The sequence below is a fragment of the Rhinolophus hipposideros genome (genome assembly GCF_964194185.1).
Source record: "Rhinolophus hipposideros genome assembly, chromosome: 4".
NCBI lineage: Eukaryota > Metazoa > Chordata > Mammalia > Chiroptera > Rhinolophidae > Rhinolophus > Rhinolophus hipposideros.
Window position 1 is genome coordinate 62,153,653 of NC_138050.1, and position 21,565 is coordinate 62,175,217.

Sequence of the window (21,565 nt, forward strand, 5' to 3'; positions counted from 1 at the left end):
TTAAAAAAAAAAAAAAGGCAGATTCTTCCCTATGAGAACTGTGGTTACAGCAATGGGCCCTCCCTTCTCAAGAACCACGCCACGTGGGAGGAGGTTCCCCTTTGCACTGCACTGGAGCCTGCCACAGTTCCTCTGAAAATGGGTACTGTGGAGAAAGTGGCAGAGCCCAGTGTCATCTCACCTAGCTTATGTACCCCAGATCTTCTACAACTGTCTTCCTCAAGAAAATGCTAGTAAAAGAATGCAATGCTGGCGCCGCATTTGATTTTCATTGCGTTTACACCTTTTTCTCGTGCCAGCTTTTCACGTTGACTTTCTCGGCGGCTTCATTCCTTCACTGATGCCAGGCAGGCTCAGTGTGGAACCACTTGGGTTTTCTTCCCTCTTTTTGCGCCCAGTAAATTTTCATAAAGCATTTAACGTGAGAACAAGCAGTTTAATTTCCTGTGCCGGGGAGCCAGGCTCTCAGAAGGCTCTCTGCAACACGGCCGTGTTTTGGCATCGGTCAGAGTCAGCGGCCTCTGTCCCAGTGGTGAGGATGCTTGCCAGGGCCTTCTCTTTGCAGACACCAGGTGTGATTTAGCATAACAGATTGTGTGGCTGCTCAGCGGCTTTGATAACCCATGCATCAGAACCCAATTGTATCCTTCGTGCAAGATGAAGATGAAAGTCTCCTGGGCTAGAAGTTCTGCCAGGAAAGGCCTCTGGACATGTAGGAAATGGGAAAATCACCCCACCTGGCAACACACGCCTGGTTTCAAGAACACTAAAATCCTTCATGATATCAGTACCATGTTAAAATCCCCTGTCATATCACAATGCTGTTTTCCTCTAATGATAGGTAGGCAACGAGAACCAAAGATTTAAAAACCATATATATAGATATGCATAAAATGGAATTATAGTTGACCCTTGAACAATGCAGGGGTTAGGGGGGCCAACCCCCCAGTTCAGTAGAAAATCCAAGTATAACTTTTGACTCCTCAAAAACTTAAGTATTAATAACCTACTGTTGACTAGAAGCCTTAGTTATAACATAGTCGATTAACACATATTTTGTATGTTGTATGTATTATATTCTGACAATACAATAAGTTACAGAAAAGAAAATGTTTTTACGAAAATCATTTGCCCTGATACCTAAAAGATTACACAGAAAGCTGTAACAAATATCCCAGAACATTCATCTTAGCGCACTGGTGTGAATATTTCCTTAGGATAAACCCTAGAATTGCAAATGCTAGGTCAAATTACATGCTCATTTAGGCTCCAAAGGATTGGCCATGAAATCCCAACTCTCACAGACTCTCTCAAAACTAGTTCTGGATCCAGCAAGTCTAGCTTACTCTCTCAACTGTGCCCAGTGACTGGTTCTATAAGAGACTAGACAGTCTCTTAACTCTGCTATGCCTCAGTTTCCTCATCTGAAAAATGTCCCTGACTCAGGGATTGGTGAGGATTGACAATGGTGTAACATAAGTGGTAAATCAATGTTAGATTAAAAAAAACACACCACATATGCTCATTTTAACATGTACACTTGTATACTAAAATTGCTTTTTAAAAAAGGGATGTACAAATTTAAACTCCCATTTCCTGATGCCCACTCACTTGGGGTTGGTTCTGAGCGCATTACTAGCTTGATCTGTTTTCAATCCCCAGTGTCCTCACACTAGGACTGTAACCACATGAGGACAGGGAGTGTATCTTGTAGTTCACGCCCCCAGTGCATAATTGAAAGGAAAACACAGGGGCTGGTCCTTTGACACTAAGGAGAGCCCCCCAAAGGGACAATCTACTCACAGATAATGGGAGCTAGCTTGTCCACCAAATCTTAGACCTTGTGTTTTATATGAAATCGGATCTTAAATATCTAAAGAGTCTACTCTCCTATGGTTGCTGTGGCCTTCAGACAGCTGATTTCTTCAGGAAGGCAGGTCAGCTAGTGTACTCACACCTTCGCGTATTAAAAAACCACAAACCCAAAACCCACAAATAGCAACCTGCTGAATGTTTTTGTTCCCACTTAGAAATGCCAACCCTGGAATCTTGAATCGGTGCCTCAGCAGAAGTAGACGGCCACAGGTTGCAGATAGCAAATGACTTACTGCAATCTGAAAGGATCTAGATTGTTGATACAAAACAGGACCACGTTCCATGTTGTTCCTTTGCCATCTGCTAAGGTTATGGTCTAGAAGTGAGGATGATTTTAAAGATTCAAATGTGGATTGCGTTTAAGCTGACTTCTCAATCCATATTTAATATATTTTGCCAACAAACACTATTTTGGTAGCATTTCTAAACTTGAATCCGGGGCTCCCACTGTCCTTTATCTGGATGTTATGTCCAGACTAAAGGCATTACGTCCGGCTGGCTGGCTACACAGGTGACTTCTAAGAAAGCCGGTAAACATTTTGCTTGATTCCCATGTTAGACTAACTCTTCATCCATTCAGTGTGTTAAACAACATGGCAGTCTTTTTAGGGCAGTCATCTTAAATCCAGCCATCCTTAATACCAATTTTTCAGTTTTTCGAAAGGGTTTTCAGAATGTTATATGTGTAATAACTTATAGTGATATGGGAAGATTACTATAGTCCATAAAAGTCAGTCTTAGCCTTTTCCAAAGCTAAACAACAATATGTGTATTCAGAATTATATTTTTGGCAACTCATGTTTATCTGCCACGGAAAATATGGCACAAATGGTGGCATTCTTGAGTTAAAAATTTGAGGTGTTTTGGACCTCAGTTTCTAAAACTGCAAGATAAGCTCTGAGTATCTTTCTGGCTTTAACATTCAACTTTCTCTGTATAAACTTACTCTGGTCAATTGTCTCACGAGAACCTCCTCTTTGAAATAATAGAAATGTGCACCTTTATTACTTCATTTTGCATAGAAATAATAACATAATGCTGGCCTAATATTTCAACTTAGTATGTATTTTATGGTAGAAAAGTGCAAAATGTCTAATGTTTTGAGTATTCTTTAGTTTTGAATATAAAAGCTTTCTCATCTTTGTCATTTTAGATGGAATAATTTTTTTTATTAGCTGAAATGTGTTATTTACCCTTATGCATACATCTACTATTGAATGATGTGTAATCAAAGAATAGATAATGCATATCATCTTTAAACTGTATTAATAAAGCATTTAATGGACATAAAAGCACTGGGAGTTTGAGAACTTAAAACCAGTTGATATAGAGAAGGGCAAATCAGAAATAGTAAAAAATATTTGTTAATTTTTGAGAGCTATTTCTCATTTACCGTTAAGAAGCTATATGATAAACCATTTTTAGTATTTAGCAATTCATTTCTTTGCTATTTTTGATATTTGGGTTCTTTGACTTGATTGGTTTGGGTGGGGCTTATCTTTTTTGCAATAAACAAAAAAGAAATGAAAAATTGCAGTGCAGGGTGGTGTATGTATGCTCGTAATAGGGAAGACATCACACAGTGGTTGCACAGGGGTGTAGGTGAGACTGCTAACAGCCCCAGCATCCGTTCTCACTTCTTCCTTTGAGTTTTGGCAGGGCACATGGTCTACACTTAAAGCCTACATGTGCTGGCCCCACTCGCAGCTAGGATGTAAATGGAACAGAAATGGTGAGTGTAATGTTTAGTCCCGTAAGAAAGCCACTTGTCCTTTACTCTCTCTTCTCCCATCTCACAGGCTAGAATTCAAACATGGTACAGAGCCAATTTCAGCCATGCAGGTTTGGGTGTCATTGCAACACGACAGAAGCAACATGGGTTTCTGGAAGACCTTGAGAAGGAGCACTGCCTACCAGACTGGCCCACCCACCTGCCTCTGCACTTAGTTGAGAAATATACTTCATTTGGTTTGAGCCACTATAGCTTTGGACCTTATTATTATAGCAGCTGAGCCTATACATTAACACAAAAGAAGAGAATAATTCCTTGTACATGGAGGGTGGGGGTGATGGTGAGAAGAGAGCATGCAGCTGGGGCAAGAAGATCGTCTGGGAGAATGTAACAACAGAAGAACAGGCTCTGCTACCCAGCCTCTGAGCCCTGGGCTTTGACTGGCAATACTTTTGCTGGTCCTGGATAATTCCCTTTCTCATTCCTCTGTGTGTGTTTTGGGAGTTGGAAAGTATGTTCCAACAACAGAGGGAGAAGACCTAGGAGGAACAATAGGTGGAATTCTGGAACATATGTTTGTAGATGATTAGTTTGGTTTTAGATGTGCTTATTTAGGGCCTCAATAAATTATAACTCTTGAGTATCAAATCTCTCAAACAATTGAACAATAAGACAAAAGAGTCAGCAGGGAAAGATACAAACATCTCCTACATTTTTGATAAAAGCTGAGTTGAGTACAGAGTTTAGTGAAAGCAATGAACTGGCTTTCTAATGCTGAACCCCGGAGTTGAACTGACCATTATGTAGTTATGACAGCATCTGAAAGATTCTAATATACACACCTGAAACTAAAAAACTTAAAAAAAAATATTCTAATATAATGTAACATTTAAGGTTTATTTAATCCTTCTTTCCCTTTAAATGATAAGAACCGGTGGAGTAAAGAAATATAATGAAATAATATATGATAGTATTTCAAGATCTGCTACATATTTCCATTAACATATAATGGTTATATGATGCATTCTTTCTTTTTCTTTTTTTCTTAATTACCCTCCTTCTTCCCCTCCCTCCTTTTTTTTTCTGTAACAGTTTTGATTTGAGATCTCCCACATTTAATTGGCCTTCATTGGTGTTCAGATGGAGCCATTATTGATGTTTTGTTCCCTTTCTATAACTATCAGAAATCAAAAGTTATTATAAAAACCCACATTCCTAATTCTGATTGTGACAAATAGTTAATAGCCAACTTGCCCTGTCCATTAAGGGATGAGTTCTTGAGCTCTTTGGTCCACTTCAGGACTAGAGAAATGTATCTGATAATAAACTTACTTTCCAGGGTATTTCTCACTTTTTACACAAATCTGAACACACTGGCTCACAACTATTACAAGTCACTCCTTACCACCACTTATTGAATGACCCATCTGTATGCTAGTTTCTTCTACCTGGCTCGCATGTTGTAGGTATTTAATAAATGTTTGTTGAATTGAATAGAATAATAAGAAAAGGCTTATATAAAATAATAGAAATAAGATAACAGTGGAGTCTAAAATGAGTTCTTTCAAGAGATCATCTTAAGACATGAAAGGAGAAACAAGTGGCACAATCCAGTGGTGGGCCCCGTGGAAATGTGGAAATGTCAGGAAGACCCAAGACCAGGACAAGTTAAATGCTTTCATAGTTTCCCCAGTGGAAGTCAACCACCAGAGCAAAGTTGCTCAGACACTGAAATTGGATTGGGAAAAGCAAGCAAGCACACAATGTGCTATTACTTAAAAATCACTCATTTGCAAATAAATAATATTTATTTATTATTTGTCACAAACATTGTAAGCTAGTCACCCTCAATTTTACAATTAGTAAACTAGTAAATTGATTAACATCATTTCTAAATTTGAAATGAAAACTATGTTGGAAAACAGTTATTAAAAGATGTATTGAGACAGAGCTCTGAGAACAGGCCAACAAATTCTGGCCAAAAGAACAGAGAGTCAACTGTTTGGTAAACATATAATAAAACAGCAGAATGTTATTGATGCTGCTGCTCTATGGAGTTGAAATACCCTAGAATGGAGAGGTTAATGAAGAGTGTGGATCTGGTACAGAAAGGAAGTTACAAAAACAAGGCCGGCATAGAGGAATATAAAAATGAAGCCCGTTTCTCTAATAGTGAGGTGTTTTTCTTCTATAAAAAAAAAAATTGTAAGAAAATAGTGGCTCATTCAGGAGGTGGTATTTATAGACAGCTATCATGTGAGCAAAAGAATGATTATCTAAAGAGGGATCTAATATCCTTATTTAATATAACATTATTTTATGTGTTAAGTCAGGGTTCTCTGATTTTTATTATTAGTACAACTGTCCATGATGTTAACAGGAAAAGAGATATTGCAGTTCCCGATTAATTACGTCCATCTTTTAAGCTGTATTTCAATATACTTTTCATCTGAAGTCTATTCGTTTTCAAAGGCTGCCATAACCAATTCCAAAACTTGGCTGCTTAAAACAACAGAGATTTATTATCTCATAGCTCTAAAGACCAGAAATTTGAAATCAAAGTGCCTGCTAGGCTGTGCTCCCTCCCTTGCTTCTCCAAGCTTCTGCTGGCTGTTAGCATTCTTGTGGCTTCACACTCTAATCTCTGCCTCTGTCTCCAAGTGCCCCCTCCTCTGTGTCTGTTATAAGGACACTTATCATTGATTGGACTTAAGGTCCACCCAGATGATCCAGGATCATCTCATCTTGACATTGTATCTACATTTCTGTAAAGACCCTTTTCTGAAATAAGATTGTGTTTGCAGGTTCTAGGGATTAGGACGTGGACATATTTTTGAGAAGCCATCATTCAATCTACTACAGGAAGCCTATTCAATGAACAGTGGACTGGAAGATTCCTTAAAAGAACTTGTAGAAAATAGTATGTTAATAAAGGTGAGTTCTCCCTTTTCCATTCTTTCCTCTCTGAATATGATAGACCGAAGTGCTCCCTGGAGCCGCATTCAGCCTCCCCATTCTTTCTGTGCATCAGTGCCCATTCTTTCCCCTTTTGCCTCTCAGCTCACCTGTTAAGGGGAAGAAGAAGGTGGCACTTGTGAATCACTGTGTTTAGGCTGTGTGCTTAGAGTAATTCTTCCCACCAATATGGCTGGCTTTTCCATTTAGGCCTCGTAGATATCTTTCATCATCCAGAGAATGCATTTTGAGATGGTTGGCAAAGGTTTGGAATCATAAAATCATACAATTTTATGGCTCAAGAAAGATCAGCAATGATCTAGTCATTTTAGAAACAAGGAGAGATCAACACATTACTGAAATTCCCTCAACATAATCGGGGTAGAACTAGGACTAGAACTCAAGTCTCCCAATACGTGTTTAAGTACTTTTTTACTCTGTTAAACACAATACAGAATGTGATACAAAGCTCGCTCCTACCTGAAGGAATCTTTACATGTCGGCCCCATTGCTATCATCCAATGAGATAACCTACCTTCTACGGACTGAATGGTTGTGTCTCCCTAAAATCGTTATGTTGAAGCCCTAACCCCCAAAATGATCGTATTTGGGGGTGAGGGTTTGGGGAGGTAATTAGGTCATGAGGGGGGAGCCCTTGAATGGGATTAGTGACCTTATAAGAACAGATGCAAGAGAGATGATCTTTCTCTCCACTAAATGAGGGCACAGGAAGAAGGTGACCATCTATGATCCAAGAAGCAGGCTCCCACCAGGAACCACACCATCCTGCACCTTGATCATGGACTTCCCAGCCTCCGAAACTGTGAGAAATAAATGTTTGCTGTTTAAGCCACTCAGTCTATGGTATTTGTTATAGCAACCAAAACTGACTAAGAAGACACAACCCAATGAAAATATTCAATGATATTTAGTGAATGTGTGCTATGGGCAAATAAGGTCTCCATGCTCCCAGAGCTTGCACACTCAGGTGAGTGAATGATTGACAGTAGCTGAAGATACAAGGCTCTGATCCAGCTTTCACATTAAGGTGAACTAGGTCCTAAGGTCACCTACTTCAACTCTTGATTCTTCACTATACCTTTTAGAGGAAACGTAAAGTAACCGAAGTTACTGTCCCCACTTACAAGTGTTCCTTAACTTTCAGATGTCATCATTTCAGTCAAAAGCACCTTGTGGCCTAGAAAATAAGTCTCATCACTTCTTCTCTAGTGCTTAACTAGATTAAGCTGGAACCCAAGGTCAACCACCACCACAACAAAAAGCTGTGTGTGTTTTTTTTCAATTATTAAAACTCATCGGGGCGGCCAGTAGCTCAGTTGGTTAGAGCACCGTGCTCATAACAACAAGGTTGCCGGTTTAATCCCCACATGGGCCACTGTGAGCTGCGCCCTCAACTAGATTGAAACAACTACTTGACTTGGAGCTGATGGGTCCTGGAAAAACACACTTAAAAAGTAAATAAAAGTTTTTAATAAAAAAGCAAAAAACAACAACAAAAAACACTCATCATTGTCCATAGAATAAGGTATATATCTCTTGGGAATAATAAATCCATCAACTAGCTACTTGTCAATGAGCGAGGCATTTTCTAGTTGATACTGAGAAAAAAGATCCAGATGGTGGACCCTTTTGGCATAGACTTATCTGCTCTGGCTGTCTAATATGTTTCTTCAATTGCGCTAATCCTTCTTGCATCAGAACCATCATGCAGTTTTGTTTATTTCCAAGGAATATAAAAACAAAAAGGTTTTTTTAATGTATAATTCTTACTTTCCTCCTTCAACACCAAGGTGGCCTATTCAATGCAGGATGCACTGAAATGACTTGGGTCCTTTGGTGAAATGACCTGGCTCCTTTGGTGAAAAATCTCCAAGCTCTGGCCCATGCAAGATTCAGCGCAATCCCTTCCTCATACAACAGGAAAGGGGACTAGACTTTTGGGGAATATTTTACCCGGGCTGGACCTGATGCCTGATGAAGATTCAGAGTTTATTTTAAAATGGGTTTTGGCTTGTGGGATGGAGCATGTTGCATTGTTGCTGGCTGGTGTGAATCCTGCGGGCTTGTGGCCCTGTCTTCTCTGATGAGAAATTCCTGCCAATCCAGGATCTGTGAACTGATTCTGCCAGCCAATCTCTAATTTAGCATATGCACAAAGCCAATTTTTGGACGCCATGATGGAGCCTGGCACCTCTGCAGCCCTCCATGTTTGCAATGCTCACAGTGAAATACCGAGTCACTAGCAAGATAGGAAAAAAATAAAACAAAACACAACATGAAAAGGCTTTCTAAATTCAGATAAATCGTCTATGTATTATATATGTGTATGTGTCTCCCTCCTGCTTTTCCAACATAAACTTCCCCCATGCCTTTCCTTGTAGCTATTTCATTTAGATTTTCAATCTGGGATGCATTTAGCAATAGCCAACACTGACAAATATAAAATCCTGCTTCCCACTGAGAACATCTGATTTTTAAAATGTAGAAATGCTGCTGTTTACAAAATAGGACATTTCCCTTTTAATTAGCTTCAAAATACACCCAAATAATTTGCCACTAGGAAATGATACCAGTTTACAGTACTTAAAAATAATTCGCATCCATGCAAAACCAATTTGATGAGAGGTACAAGCTAGTGAAACCTTTAGGTTTGAGAGAAATTGAGCTACTTCTGTGGGGACGGCTGTCACTACCATGGGAAAATTCACCTAACCCTCAGACTTTTATTGTTGTCTTCTCTCAGAAAACCCATGTCTAAGGTATGTTTACGGAAATATTTGGGAACACTTGCTAATTGAGGCTGGAGTACACCCATCCATCTTAGCTGAAGATGTGGATCTTCCCGCCTCCCTTCCCTTCTATAGATTTTCTTGCTAATTCTCTAGTTTTCTAGCAGTTCAAAACAAAATAGGTAGCCACAAAAGCTCTATGGTGTCATGTTATGCTATCTTTGAAAATAAATATATGCATTGTGCTCACCCATCCCGCAATGTGCTGGCACTGAATCCTGAGTTGGGCATCCACGGGGGTGGGGGTGGGGGGGCCTTGTGACTTTCCTGTGTGCATAAATGAAATCAAATCTCTGAATAAAAGGGAGGGGGAAACTATGTGATTTTCTGATGTGTACTTCTTCCAATGCACAGATTGTGACAATGACCAACGTTTTGGCTTTTTTGGTAAGAGTCTGAGCCTTGCCTGTGTAAATTTAAATATTTCAGGAGCTTGGCTGATGGCAAGCTTTGCACGACCCAGCTTGATTGTCCCGGCCTGGTGTAGGGCTCCCCGGGTGGCGGGGGGCTAAGAGCGGGCAGTGTAGTTGGTGGGGGTGGAAGTGAGTGCCTCCAGTCATGCTGAGTAGACCATGGGCTGATTACTGACAAGGGCTGACAGGCTCCTGAAGGGAGGTCCTGTCCAATTTCTCTCTGCAGCAGGATAATGGGCCATGCATGAGGTCCTAAGGTGGAGACAGGGGACTTTTTTGTGTGACTATGACTACATTAGTCATCAACAAGGCCATGGTGTCTTTGGAGGCCACTGATTCGCTGGAGGTTTAGCATTAAGGGAAGTCTGCTCAGTGGCGCCAGATTCTTCCCCAGCCCTTAGGGGCCAGCATGGTGCCTCCACGCTGCTTCACCAAAGCCAGACAGAAGGGCAGGCCACCAGGTCTGGGAATTAGGGCGATCGATAGGTATATCTACAATGCAGTCACAAGCAACTGCAAAGGCTCACACGTAACCCCACGGGGAAATGGCTAACACTGAAGTCTGTGACAAATGACTCACAGAAGCCAGACCTTAACCGGTCTGCTAGGAGTGGTCAGAGCGGAGGTTCATAATGTTTGTGATTCATAGAGTTCAAGTGACAAGCATGTATGGAAAGGATTCCAGGACTAGCCCAACAAATAAAACTAACTTCTTAAACAGGGATGAGTTTTGCACTCCTGAGTGATCCTGAAACCTTGAATTATGAGATCACCACCTTTCAAGTTTAGTTTCAAAGGAAAGACGACCTCATTGAAACATGAAGCTTACAACTTGAATTCTGTTGCCTCAGCCCTGGGACAACTGCTGCCTTGTTGGTATATTGAGATTCTCTACCGACTGGCATGTGTTCAAGTGGGGAGACCATCTCCCCACTTGAATAGAGACCGTATAGTTATGAGAACCGAGGCAGATATGGGATTAGAACGTAGGTGCTTTGAACTTTTGACTTTTGATGAGATACAATTGCTAAGTATTAAAAAAATGTACTTCAGTTATGTCAAAGTTTAACAGATTTTAAGAAGATCCGAGTTGAACTATATCTTGGAATTAATTTACACGGCTTGAAATTCTAGCAATGCCATTGATTTTCCTAGTTAAAACAAACAAACAAACAAACAAAACATTTTGTACCCCAGACCACTGAGAGTTGGGTTACAACAGCCTTAAAGAAAAAGGTAAATTCTGGATAGAGAGAAGCTGTATCAGTCAGAGCTCTCTAGAGAAACAGAACCAACAGAGAAGGATGATAGATAGGTAAGAAAGATAGATAGATAGATAGATAGATAGATAGATAGATAGATAGATAGATATTTAAGGAATTCAAAATGTACAAGGCAAGCCTGTGGGCTGGAAACTTAAAACGAAGTAGATGTTGTAGTCCTGAGGCAGAATTTCTTCTCCAGGAAATCTCAAATTTTGCTCTTAAGGCCTCATAAAGCAGATCACTGCAGTAGTTTTCTTCCCCCCAAATAAGCCGTGTCTTCAGTCCATGAATATTTAGACTTCTCCCTGTTGGAAGGGTCCTGCAAGCCACACTCCATCAAATGAGACATGATACATAGTCTTCCCCACCAGATATTCGATGGAAGAGGGCTGCAGATCCTGAGCCTTGTACAGATGGTGTGCAGAAAGGGGCCTGGCAAAGAAGCCAAAATAGAGGGGAAGAAAGTCCACTTACTTCATGGTTTTCATTCTGGTTCAGAGACCAGTGTCTCTGAAGCAATTACTCCAACTATATATGAATGGTTGTCCGTGGCACCCACCTGACCAGTTAGTTTCTGGCACATGCTCTTCATCATAATTCTCAAATATTCACCAACTGTGTCCTTTGAGCAGTATGTGCTCTCAACATGTGGGCAAACCTCATGAAACGAGATTCTGAATGTGTTGTATTGGGCCAACAAGTCACAGGTGTTCTCATCCCAGAGAAATATAAGTTTCTTTCCCTGCTAATTATACTCTAAATCTTCCCTTTCCTCATTTCTACAATTATAAAATATTTTAAACAACGAAACATCCTTCATTTAAAGACAAAATCAAAATGAAAAAAAAAACAACAACCCTTGAAATAAAAATGTACCATTTTGGTTCTTCTCTCCAAGGTCAGATGATAACAAGTAACATTTACATGGTACTTCATCATTTGTAAAGTGTTTTTGCATATACTTGTTTTATTTTTCTCTTTGCAGCAACTTTGAGAAGATGATGGTTTTCTCCCAGTTTTACAGATGACAGCACGAAGGCTGAGAGAGGCTAACAGACTTTCCTGATATCACACAGGCATCAGAGGGCTAGGCAGGCATTGGAACTGCAGTTCTCTGCCCCTCGCTGCACCTGGAGCGGCCTACACTACTGTGGGGCTTGTTACTGTGACCAGCTCCACGTTCAAACCCTAGTTTATGGAGTTACATAAATGTGGCCAGAATCGGACTGTCCAATAAATCATGAAATGACTCTCTGCTTAGGAAAACCATCACTGAAGGCAGTGTTCCCACATATGGCCAGGTACCTTTCCCCCTCCACGTGTCTTTCTTGGAGCAGAGACCGCTATTGGAAATCAGTGGGAGGTCTCTGCACAATAAAGAGCAGGGAATGAGAAGCAGGATGTGAATCTATTCCATAAAGTGAAAACTTACGTCCTCACAAATAATTAAAAAATTCGAGGTCGTTTCCTCAGCTGATCATCACTGGCAGAGCCAACTTTGGATTAAACACTTCTGCTCAGTGGTTTTGACATTCTCAGTCAGGCATAGCTTGATGAAATTAGAGACGCAGAAAATATTTTTTGATGAAGTACAGAGACAAAACAGCTAGAAGGGAAGCCAATTCTGTGTGCAAACTCATGCAGACTGAGATAAAGAGGAAAAGGGAAAGCAAGAGAGTAAGGAGTGTGTGCTCATGTGTGCTCATGTAAGGAGGAAGATGAAAGCAAGTTATAGAAGAGGAAAGGGGAGGCTGGGGTTATACTAATTAATTAGACTTTAAGATCTTGGCAGCAAGAGGTGTGTTCATAAAACAATCTTCACTAAAACATACCTTTTCAACTATTAACTATTTTATTTGCCAGAAATAGTCTCTAATTATTCTGTACTTGTTTTAATCCAGAAGTGGAGAAGAAAGTATTAATAAGTGAATACAACGATTCTTATGCTATAATATAGATTTCTGCATAGATATTGATGTTTCTAATATTCAATTAATGAAATGTGGCCAATTGAAAGTATTTTACAAGAAGATTAGGTGGGGGGTGGTGGCTATTAGTCAGAAGGCTTCCAAGCTAATAGAAAAGAAAAATTAGACAAAGACATAAGAAATAGAATGCTAACCATTCAGGAATCTCTTAATAGCATGCTTATATTAAGCCACTAGCAAGTCAACTAGTTTTCCTCTTGGATTTAATTCTAGAAAAGTCTGATCTGCGAGGATAGAATAAAGACATGCAGACATGCCAAATCTTTTTTAAAAATTATCTCCCGTGTGTCCTTTCTGAGGAAATTATTTGAGGATGTACTCCATTGAAAGGAGGGAATAAACCAAGAAATAAAAATACATGAACTCCAATAAAATGAAGATCCAAGTCAGAAATTAGGCCAAAGAACTTCCAAAGTACTCTCCAGGATAACAGAAAGGAAAGCTACCAGGTAACAATTTAGTGGGCAGCCAGCACAGACTGGAGCAATGGATGGAGACGTCAGGGAAAAAACAAACAAACGAACAAAAACCTAACAGATTACTTGACGTATTTAAACACACTTTACAATTGCATTGGAGAGTTTGGGACTGAATTAGTGAAAAATTTATAGAAAATAAAACAAATGCAATAGTGAAAGGATAAAGAAACTGTGGTACTTTCATCCGATGGAATATTATTCAGCAATAAAAAGAAGAGCGATCAAGCCACAAAAAGACATGCAGGAACCCGAAATGCATATTGCTAGGTGAAAGAAGTCAGTCTGAGAAAGCTACATACTACACGATTGAAACTATATGACATTCTGGAAGAGGCAAAACTACAGCGAAGTAAAAATATCAGTGGTTCCCAGGGAGGTCACTGGGACAGGGTGAATAGGTGAAGCAAAGGGAATTTTTAGGGCAATAAAACTATTCTGTATGATGCTGAAATGGTGGATACACGACATTACGCAGTAGTTCAAACTCACCAACTGTACAACACAAAGCCTGAATCCTAGGTTTCTCTCCAGGAACGTGTACCCAGGAAAGGCCACACAGCAAGAAGGCAGCTGTCTACATGCCGGGAAGACAGCCCTCAGGAGACACCGAATCTGGCAGCGTCTCGATTTTGGACTTCCAACATGTATAACTGTGAGAAATAGATTTCTGTTGTTTAAGCCAAAGAACAACAACAACAACTGAATCCTAATGTAAACTATGGACTTTAGTTAATAAACATTTTCTAAATAAATAAATAAATAAATAACACCAAGGCAAGTATTAACTTCAGGAAAAACAAAAAAGTAAACAGAATCACAGTAAACCATAGGGCTCAGTTGCAATAGTAGGAAGAAGGAGGGATTTTCACATACATACATGTAGTATGTTGGACCTGCCTTGCAACATACACCAAATTCTTGGCTATGCCCTTCACAAGAGCAACAAGCCTAATATTCCATAGAAAAGGAAAATTAGAAATATGCTTATTCAGTAACAGGAGCAATTTTGCGTAAATTACGATATCTGTTCATTCGCTTACTCACAGACTAATGTGAACTAAACCAGTTAAGTCCCAGGCACTGTGTTAGATGCTGGGCAAAGACAGAAACATTATAGTTCCTGTTTTTAAGATGCTCAGAGCACACTAAGGGGTCAGACATAGATATCCTTCAATATCCAGTATCTAATCCATTCCTTGAAAATGGCTGAATATTACGTTTTTGGGTAGCAAGAGGCTATATTCCATCATTATAACTGGAACCAACAATACTGTGTTCCCAGCTCACCCCAAATCCTCAATTGATTCCCTCAAAAAACATTTTTTAAAGTTTAACTGCCTATGTAACAACCCACCAACTATTTTCTACATAATGTAAAGGACTTAAGACATGAATTATCTAATTATTTAACAACGAAGGAGCACTCATAGGTGTGTTTTTTATAGTACATGATACTGTACACTAGTCGATACAACTTATGTTTTCATTCTATGCCATATTAACCATGTACATAAATACTGTAATGTACATAAATAATGAAACAACATGCTAAGGAAACTTTCTTAGAAGACTTAATAACACGAGATGGACATGAGGAGTATAGCACACATTTAAATGACATGCAGCGAGATCCCGGCAGGAGAACAGACGAACACGCTTCAATCCTCTAATCCAAATCCATGTGAAACCGAAATGTTTTTGCCAGCACACACATGCAAACCCATGTTGGAATTTTGATCCAAATGGTAAATTCTGGGTTAAAAGTTTCTACAAGTGGTTATAGTGACTACTCCCATGGTGAGAGTTTAAAGAGTGGGGAGTTTTGTACTAATATTGAGCCTACGATGCAAGGTGACAATGATCCCTGCAGAGGCTTACATGATCAAAGGAGGAAATAAAACTGTATTTAGACAAATACAACTAGGTATACATTCTGTGTGCATACAGCAAGGTGAAGCAGAGTTCAAGCAGCACATCTACTGTTACTGTGATACGTTTCTGAGTGATTGTTTTTCAATTTCTATTATTCTATTATCATTGTGCTACTTTTAAAATATGGACATACGTAAAAACAATGGATGCAAATATAAGTGTGAGTACACATGAATGTAGCACCCATCCCTGCCCCTGGCATGATCTTCAGTGCCTGGTTAGACCATTGCTGGTGGAGAACATCCGACACCCAGGAAGATCACCTGCATCGCCTCTGCTTTAGGGAGGCTGGGATTCTCTGCACCCAGCAGCCACTGTATGCACCTGTCAAAATGTGTAGATATAAAACACAAGTCCTTTCTTCAGATAGTAGGTAGCTAAAGCTGTATTACATTTTTGTAATTTAAAGTATACCAAAGAATCACAAGTGGAGTTCAGTATTTAAAACTCCCATGTACAGAACTCTTTAGACGGGAAAAATTCCTTGAACTTTAGAAGTAGTCACCCCCCGGATTTAACTGTTTTAATAAGTTGGATTTTCTCAAGCAGGGTATAACAACAGCATCTCCGTATTTATTTTAGACAGTTATGGTACATCAGCTCGAAGAAATATTAAGCAGTCATTAACATTTATAATTATGAAGACTATTGCTATGTGGAAAAATGCTTGTGGTGTCTTAAGTGAAAAGAGCGAAATATAAAATTATATTTAAACTATTACTTCAACTAAGTAAAATGTGTATGGGGAAGGGCTGGAATAGAATATGGAGTAAGGAAAGTATTTTTACACACGTCACATTTCAATCTCAAGTGGATTAAATGGAGCTTTGCAAAAAGCAAATCCTGCAATATGGATGGACCTAGAGAATATTATGCTGAGTGAAATAAGTCAGGCTGACAAAGACAAATACCATATGATCTCACTTACATATGGAATCTAAAGAACAGAATAAACGAGCAAACAAAACAGAAATAGACTTAGAGAGAAAGAAAAAATTGATGGTTGTTAGATGGGAGGTGGGTGGGGATGGGGGAAAAGGTGAAGGGATTAGAAAGTACAAATTGGTAGTCACAAAATAGTCAGGGGGATATGAAATACAGTGTGGGGTATATAATCAATAATGTAAAAATTATGTAGGGTGCCAGAGGGGCACTGGAATTATCAGGGGGGTCACTTCATAGACTGTGTAGAAGCCCAACCACTTCAGTGTACACCTTAAGCTAAAGTAGAATAATATTGAATGTCAACTATAAGAAAATATATATATATAATTTAAAAATAAATAAATATGTATGTGTGTATATAGTCACAGGATGTGAGGTACAGCATAGGGAATATAGTCAATGTTATTGTAACAGCGATATACGATGTCAGGGGTAGTCGATTGGGGGGGGTTATCACTTTGTGAGGGGTAAAAATGTCTAACTATTACATTGTGTTGTACACCTGAAACTAATAAGAAAAAATAATGACAATAAAAAGAAAAAGGAATCATACCTCACAGCAATAGAAACCGAAGAGGGTAAATGGCTTCACGTTTTAGCTATAGTGAAGTGAGCTGCTGTAACAGAGACACCCACAATCATAGAGGTTTAACACAACGCAGCTCCTTTGTTGTTCCTGTTGAATCTAATCTGTGGTGGGGTACAATGGCAGGGTCTGTGCCTTCTGTTCCACGCAGTCTTCAGGGACCCAGTCTGTCAGTGGCTCTATCATCATTAACTCACAACTTCCAAGATCTCTCTCTCTGGCTATTAACAATCAACAAGGAGAATAGACATGGAGGAGAGTGAAGTTTTTATGAGTGAGAACTGGAAGTGGTATATATCACTTCCACCCACGTTCTGTGGGTCAAAACTTAATCAACAGCAATATACAACTGCAAGATGGACTGGGAAGTATCAGCTGTGTGCCAGGAAGACGTGTAAGTGGGTTTTGGTGAACAGCTGGCTGATCTGCCACATAAATTTTCACATGTAACCAGAGGTAAGGCAAGAACTAGATTCCAAGTTTTCCTGTATTAGATCAGTGCTTACTTATATTTTCATGTCTCATTCTCTCTCTCACACACACATGCACACACACATACACATTAAAGATAAAGACTTACATGTTGAAATCTAAACAAAACAGTTGTTCTTCATCTAAGGACTCCCAATACACAGTCTGATTCCTTTTAAAAAACACATTGCGTTCTCAATGAAAATCATCTCTGGGAAGGAAATAGTTACCAGGGATAAATCCAAAGTTCTGGAACAAGAGAATTTGGCTAAGAGCTGACTTGGCTGAGAAAGAATGAGCAAATACTGACATAATTACATGACCCTTATATTTCCGGTGTCATGCACATCTTTGCTTAGGCATTATCCCATTACTGATAGGTAAGAGAAAAATCAAATCCTACCTGTAGCACACATTAAGATCCCCTACCACTTCCCATGAAATCCCAGCCAGAAGGCAATAGAAAAGATCTGGCATATTTATCTTCTTTGGTGCCTGTTTTACTAGGCTCTTGCCCAACTTTTCAGGTCCATTCCATTGTGGTTGTGACCAGTGAAAGTAAAGAGCCAATGTCGTTGGGAGCCATTCTCAAGCAAAAATACCTTGGGGTAGGTTCCAGAATCCTGGAAAACAAATCCAAGTTTGGCATTTTTGATGTCAAACATTCTCATTTGGTGAACAAATCAGTTCAAATCAGAACTGATCACCAAATCTTATTGGCCCTTGGTGGGGCCTGGTGAGTGTGGTTTATGCTAAATATCTAAGTTATAGCTAGGGCTTAGAAGAACAATGAGAAAAATAAGTTTGCTATTTTATATTTTACTCTCCTCTGCCAAGACTAACCAGTACAATACCTTGAACATTTAGGTACTTGGTGAATACTGAGATCGTCATTATGAACATAATTATGTTATGTTGTTTGACGACAATTCAGAAACTACTAAATATAGATGACCGTAACTATACTAAATTCTGCCAGGCTGCTCTGCTTATCAGCCTGCTCTGAACGGTTTATAGGTCCACCCGTTCCCTCATCCACACATACCATCAACTCTCTCTCTCTCTCTCTCTCTCTTTCTCTCTCTCTCTCACATACACACACAGACACACACACACACAGACACACACACACACACAAATGAGTTTTGTCTTGCTGCGGGCTGGGTTTCAACTCTCTTCTGGGACTGTGACTTCTAACCTTTATTCTTGGGAGTGAGGCTCCTCACAACTGTTCCATGGGTGACCCCAAGTGTCCTGGTGAGCAATCGGGTCTAAAGCGCCTCCCCCCAGAGGCAGAGTGGGACAATCCAGGCAGGTGCACTGCCCATCCGGGCATCAGAAACCTATGCTTCAGGAGGCACACAATGGCTCACTTTCCCCTATTTTTTATTTCTACACTGGAAAGAGGAAACCTTGCCTTTGGGACAAAAAATCTTCTCGGAAGCTTGATTCTAATGCTCTGAGCTAAGCGTCTGCTTCCGTCCACATGACCTTGGGTAAGTTCCTTACTTTTCCAATGGGTTTGCCAGCCTATGAACCAGGACTTGCCATAACCCATAATATCTGTGTGATACGGAGAGAAGAAATGGACACTGAAAGGCTGGTGTCAGATTCCTTCAGGAAGAAAACAGTCTTCTTAAAAATATAAATTTAATCACCTTCAATGTAGTTAAGCTACATTGGGTAGAAAGGATACAAAGAACTGTTCAGATAAAAATAAACAAACAAACAAACTGGTTGGGTCCTTTGCTAGTGGAAAGATAGCCCTCAGGGTAAAACTGAGGTGGACTAGGAGAGAGACAGAGAAAACCAAATTTCTCTACAAAATAAAATACGAAACATGGAGAGGTTCTAGCAGTTTGAGAACGAAGGGGAGAGGGAGTCCGGAAAGGCGGTGGGATCGTGGTTTGTGGCAACGTGTCTATTTTAAGTAGCTGATTGTGCTCTGATGTGATTCCCAGACGCTGGAGGACTTAGGGGACGGCAGAGTGGCTGTCACCTAGTCTGCAGGTAAGATATGAGCACTTACAGGTGATGCAGTTTCTATGCACGTTCTGATTTAATCCTCATATCCACTCTTTGTAGTAATCTGTCACTATCCCCATTTTCCAGATATGACACAGGCTTGCCGAGGGCTAGACACCCAGCAAATCAGAGCCCAAATCTGAGTGGGACTGATTCCAAAGTCCGTCCTATTTATCAGTCACGAGAGCATATTGTCCTCACGAATACTGAGGACTCTACTGGCTTTGGAGCAGAAATTATTTGTGGCTGACTAATTAATGGTGACAAAAGCATTAAAGTACTAAATAAATACTAGTGTTACTGCTCTTGCACTTGACATTTGACATTTGAAGGAAGCACTATCATCTATAATGAAACCATGACAAGCTAGCAAGGGCTTATTAATGTCACATGAAAATGATATAGTTAAATACTCCTGTTTGCATTCCACTGGATATTTGTATTCTGAAGACCATCTTCACAGGCACTGGACTCACATTGAGGTCAGGATCGTTTGCAAATCAAAACAAAAATGGGGCCTTATCACTTCATTTTTTTCCCCCCTGAGACAATAAAAAGAAAAGTGGTTCACCATTTTGGTGCAGAACTGTAAAGCAGAAATCAGGGTGCCTCTACCACTTCTGCTTCGAAAAGAAGAAATTATAGCCTTTCATTCTCCTAGCAGCATGTAACTAAGGTTTAGATGAGTGAACAGATGCATGCAAAAATCAGCCACGCGCATAGAAAACATTCATTTTCCCAATCTGGTAAATCTGCTAGGTACGCATGACACGGAGCCAAATTGATTTCAGCAGAATGCAATGTCACAGCCTTGGCGCAACAGGGATCCTGCTCAGCCTCACTCATTGCCGCGGATGTTTCCATCCAGCGTCCTGGGTGTATTGATTGCCCAGCCGCCAAGGGTCTGTGAATAGCCCCATAAATGGTGGCATGATTTGCAGAAGCTCAGTTGACCAGCTTGTGTTATTTCCATCCCTGTTAACGGACCGGAACATGCAACTATGTTCTTGTTTTTCCCACTTCAAGGACTGTTCTGAGCTTCTGGTTACTCGGTCCCTTAGCCCTCCTGTAGAGAGTTCATAGAATTATGGAATCTAAAAACAGAGGGTCCTTAGGGATCACCTTGTCCAAGTCTTTCGTTGGATAAGACCCAGGGAGGAAGAAGTCTTGCCCAAGGTCACAGGGGTCATTAACAATGACCCAGGCACCTTCTGACTCCCACACCCATGCTTTTTACACCACATGCTGTCTCCATTGAAATTCGGACTCAGGCTGTATGAGATGAGACTTCTGCAACTCCATCAACTCCAAACATCTATGTATCTATGAAATATTTATAGTGCAAAGGGCTGTGTTTAGTCTGTCCTTGGCTTTCCTGATTGTCTACTGGACCTCAAGTCCTCAAACCCATAACAATACAAGTTTGCAACCCCTTATTAGAAAACCTGGGAGGAAAAAGTGTTTTGGAATGAAGAGTGTTTTGGGCTTTTGAAAGGTAAAACAGCACCTATACGGTCTGTCTTATATCAACCCTCCCGGAAACCTGGAGCAAAACGTATGACTAGTTATGCTGAGGCGATAGAGCCTACAAACTGTCTCACATCCACTTAGGTCAGGTTTTGTTGCTGAGTAAACTTTTGGTTTTCAGAGCTGTTTGGATTTTGGAAACGTGGATAAAGGACTGTGGATTTCTACTACTCTCTTCACACAAGTGGCCTTAAATAAACATCAAGAGCCGGTCAGAGAGTATCACTTTATCAATCCAAGGGTGATTTTGCACTAGAATTTTCTTGGCCAGACTTTTGTATCTCTGTAGATTTCAGTTCTTGCAGTTGCCTCTCAGTTATATCCCAGATAACGAAACAGAATGGCCCTAAACTGCAGATGTCAGGGAGTGTGGGTTCAGAAGCTGACTACCCTGTTTGTTTCTAGGATTTTTTCTTTCTAAAACAGATCCAGCTGGGATCACCAGAGGGGCAGGCACGTTATGAAGCAGCTGGGGATGTCATGGTGAGGGCTGGCAGCAGCACCTGTTCTCTTGGGCTTTGGTAAAAGCAGAGCAGAGTGTGCTTGCCATCAGGTCCCCAAT

The 21,565-nt window shown here is 40.2% G+C and overlaps 1 protein-coding gene and 1 long non-coding RNA gene across 11 annotated transcripts in view; one reads left to right on the top strand and one right to left on the bottom strand.

Moving 5' to 3' along the window:
• LOC308496551 overlaps positions 1-7,414 on the top strand; it is a 97,272-nt gene extending 89,858 nt beyond the window's left edge. Inside the window, exons 3-4 of the long non-coding RNA XR_013993201.1 lie at positions 6,412-6,541; positions 7,285-7,414. This is a non-coding gene — a long non-coding RNA (uncharacterized lncRNA). The remainder of the gene's footprint in view (positions 1-6,411; positions 6,542-7,284) is intronic.
• The window catches only part of CLYBL (citramalyl-CoA lyase), a 236,765-nt gene that overhangs the window by 63,782 nt on the left and 151,418 nt on the right, over positions 1-21,565 (bottom strand). The window lies entirely within an intron of this gene.